The sequence below is a fragment of the Echinops telfairi genome, unplaced genomic scaffold (assembly GCF_000313985.2).
Source record: "Echinops telfairi isolate 266 unplaced genomic scaffold, ASM31398v2 ScPeMD7_2;HRSCAF=8, whole genome shotgun sequence".
NCBI classification, from domain to species: domain Eukaryota; kingdom Metazoa; phylum Chordata; class Mammalia; order Afrosoricida; family Tenrecidae; genus Echinops; species Echinops telfairi.
In genome coordinates, this window is record NW_022103898.1 from 41,429,716 (window position 1) to 41,433,545 (window position 3,830).

At 42.3% G+C, this 3,830-nt stretch overlaps 1 pseudogene; it reads right to left on the reverse strand.

The window, feature by feature from the left end:
• Positions 1-38: 38 nt before the first annotated feature.
• The window catches only part of LOC101644428, a 25,881-nt pseudogene continuing 22,089 nt past the window's right edge, over positions 39-3,830 (reverse strand).

Here is a 3,830-nt window from a genome sequence, read left to right on the forward strand (position 1 = left end):
TTTTTTGAATGTTAACTATTCTCTGACACTCTGGAGTTACTGTTGCTCTTCCCGTTTCCATTAGGTCAATATCTGGTTCATGACAATACTGTACAAGCTTAACATTCATTACAGGAAGTAGTCTGGGGTGCGACGAGTGACATGTGGCTCACCTCAGCGTGGTGCCGGGTCAAACTGCAAGAAAGAGTATTTTAGAGTATCGTCAAGTTCCATGAGTGCAGCTTGGTTGCCATAGCCATAGCAATAGTTTGATGCACTGAAAATTGTTACTACATCCCCGTCATAGCACAAGTTATATCCCTCCATTACCAGTTGGTGAGCTCTCGACACCACCGTAAGGCCATTGGCATGATTAAATGTCTCAGAAATATCTTGTCCTAAGGTGTAGCCCACTCCTCGAGGAGATATCCCCCAACCACCTCGGTCATCTGGATCTGACCACAGCAAGTCACACATTGGGCCTCATGAGGAACTTCTTGCAGGCGGTCAAGCGCTCTGATGTGATCCGGTGTATCAATGGACGGTGAGAGGCCACCATGTAGACAGAAGATCTGCCCATGCACCAAGGCAGTGAGAGGAACATAGTCAAAAAGATCTGTAAAATATTTCCACACATTTGCATTTCCATATACTTGTGTGATGCTCTGTCTGCTCTCATGAGTCCCTTGAAGAATGGTGATGCGTTCACGGTAACGAATCTTAAGAGCTACAAGCAGTGTAACTGTTCCAACTGAACAGCCTCTGTCAACGTAATCTCCCATAAACAAGTAATTTGTATCTGGTGATTTGCCACCAGTTCTAAACAGTTCCCTGAGATCGTGAAATTGGCCCTGTACATCTCCACAGGCAGTGACTGGACATCGAACTTCTTGCACGTTGGATTCTTTTGTCAGGATTTCTTTAGCCCAGCCCGTGCCAAGGCCTGCGGCCCGAAGCCCCCAGTCGGGGATCGGCGCCATTTTAGGCGGCGACCAATCCTCCTCCTCGGGTCTTTTACTATGTTGCCTAATTCTGTTATTTCATTTTTTATCTCTGGGCTTCTCTTCGATTTAAGTCTTTGAGTTTTTCAATTTATTCCATTGTTCTCATGATTATTGCCCACATCTTCTGAAGGGACCTAAACACCATAATTTGAATTTCTGGTAGTTCCAGGGCCTCTTTTCTAGAGTTCTCCTTTGGGCTTAGGTAATTTTTGGTTGTTTGTGTTTGTTTTTATTGATTTTCAGAGTGTGCTGCAGTTGTCTTCTGTTTCTGCTGCATCATGGTGCAGATATTGTGGTGCATGAACTGCTGAGTCACACAGGGTTACTTGGCTCTCTTTAGTGATGTGCAAAAGTTTAATAGGAGATAGAAAACAAATGGTGGTAAATGAAAAAAAGGGGGGTTAGACATGGGAAGTGGGAAATGAAGGGGAAAGAATAGAGGGAATATACTAAAAGTAATGATAATAAAAAGTGGTCCTCTTAGTAGGACATGAGATTTGTAAAAATAATGGGAAAATATATTTTAAGAGGCACAATCAGAATTAATGGTTCCATGGAAATAAATTTACTAAAGAAAATGAGAGAGAGGGTAGAAAGAGATAGTGGGTTGTCCAGGAGAAAGTGTATACTAATAATCAGACCAGAAGAAGATTTATGTATATATGCATATGTATGTGTGTGTGTAATATGTACACAGAAAAAAGCTCTGCTGGGAAGAGCATTTGTAGGGCACATTTTTCCCCACTTGGTGAGCATCAAGCAGCTCACTCTGAGTTAAAGGGCCTAGTGGTGTCACCTGGAAAGGTTCTCCCTGGTCAAGTGAATTTTTCATAAAAGCAGTTTTGTTCAAACCTCATTTTTTGTGATGGCTGATTTAAGAGAACAGCATGCAGCTGTGAAATATTGTTTCCTGCTTGGGAAAAATGCCGCAGCAACTGTTGTGATGTTGAACACAACTTATAAGGACAGTGCTACGGGAAAAAAACTCAAGTGTATGAGTGGTTTTCTCTTCAAAACAGATGAAATGCCAGTTGATGACAAACCTTGTTCTGGATGTTTGCCTACTTCCTGAATGGATGAAAGTGTTGACTCATGCTGCATTGGGAGTTCATTCCACAAGTTCAGACTGTTAATCAAGCTTTCTATTTACAGATTCTGAAAAGATCACTTAACAGTGTGTGAAAAAAAAAAAAGGCCAGATTTGTGACAAATAGGGACTTGTTTTGTCAACATGACAATGTACCTGCTCATTTAGCCATTTCAGTGTGCCAGTTCTTGGCAAAAAACCCAGCACATCTCTCTTGCCTTATGCACCTGACTCACCTGACCTCGCTTCGGGAAACTTTTTGCTTCTGCGAATGCAGAGGGACATGAAAGGAGAGTGATTTGATGACAAAGAAGAGGTGAAGAAAAGATGAGGGAGGTGCTGTCGACCATCCAAACAGATGAGTTTAAAAAATGTTTCCAAGAATGGAATAGAAGATTTGACAAATGTACTAAGTGTAATTGAGAGTATTTTGAAGGCAATAATGTTGTTTTATAAAAAAATTTAAATGCATAGCTTTGAAAAAAAAATCCAGTTTTGGGGGGTACCCCCTCCTGTGTGTGTGTATGTGTTTGTGTTTAGTAGACTTGAAGAAGAAAAGAGAGAAAGAGAGAAGGTAGGAACAGAGAGAAGAGATGAAGATAAAAGAAGAAATGAAAAGACGAGGAGAAAAAGAACAAAAAATAGTGTAGATGTGCAGAGAAGAGAAGGCGAAACAAACGAGACAAAAGACATGGTTGTCACTTGGTGGGAGCTGGAGTTCTGTTGCTAGAGCAGTGTGAGTGTGGATGAGCCTGTATACTTACTGGGTGGGCGGGGCAGAATCAAGTCCTTGTTTGGATGGGTGTGCCCAAATTTCAGGCTACCTGTTTCTTGACTGGAAGGTCTTCGTATTCTCAAGGTGGTGGGATCACAAGAGAAGAGGGGTGGAAGAGAAATAGGACAAAAAGAATGATAATAAATGAAAACTACAAAAACTAAACTAAAATAAAGTAAAAACCCAAAGTGCCTGTGTGTGGGTATTCTTGCTCTTTTGGTAGTGTTATTTTGCCTACCGTATGGCGTGAGGGTAGGTGTAAGATATTTCCCCAGAGAAGAAGCAGGAAAGTACGAGGGGGATAACAAAAAAATGTTGCATGGATACTGAGAAGGTCTGCACTGATCTGCCCATTTGGTCTGTTATCAACAAAAGGTCCCCAGAGGCTGTTGAGGCAGGAGGTTAGGTTGGGAAAGATTGACTTGTGCCAACAGCAGATGGGAGGTTGGAGGGTAGGGGGCATACAGAAGTGGTCATGCCTCTGGTCAGTGTTAAAGGGGTGACTATCAGCAGGTGTTGCTGATGTCCCACTTTAAGAAACTTTGATGTACTTAGCTTTGAAGTTGATTTTCTCACTTCAGGGAGTGCAGGACATCCTTCGTAGTGGGATCTTTCTGCTAGGTGCTGAAGAGATCTTCCCAAGCTTGTAATCTGGTGGTCATAGCCCCCATTTTTCCTTTTCCAGCTTCTGAGATGATCTCTTATACACAGAAGAATGGCAGCCCAAATTGGCCAGTCCCTTCTATTAATGTTTCACCCAGCCTATTTACATAGCCCCACCCAACAATTTGGTGGGCGTTATGGAGACATGGACAGAAAAGACATTACAAATTTTTACTTCACCACAAATCTGCTGTGAGAAACTAAACAGCTGGAAGAAGCCTAAACTGGAATGTAACACCGTACTCAGATCACAGTCCTGATGCAATTGAAAGGAGTTTCCCTGAGGGGTGCTGCCTGCTTTCAATATAGTCACTGTAGACAG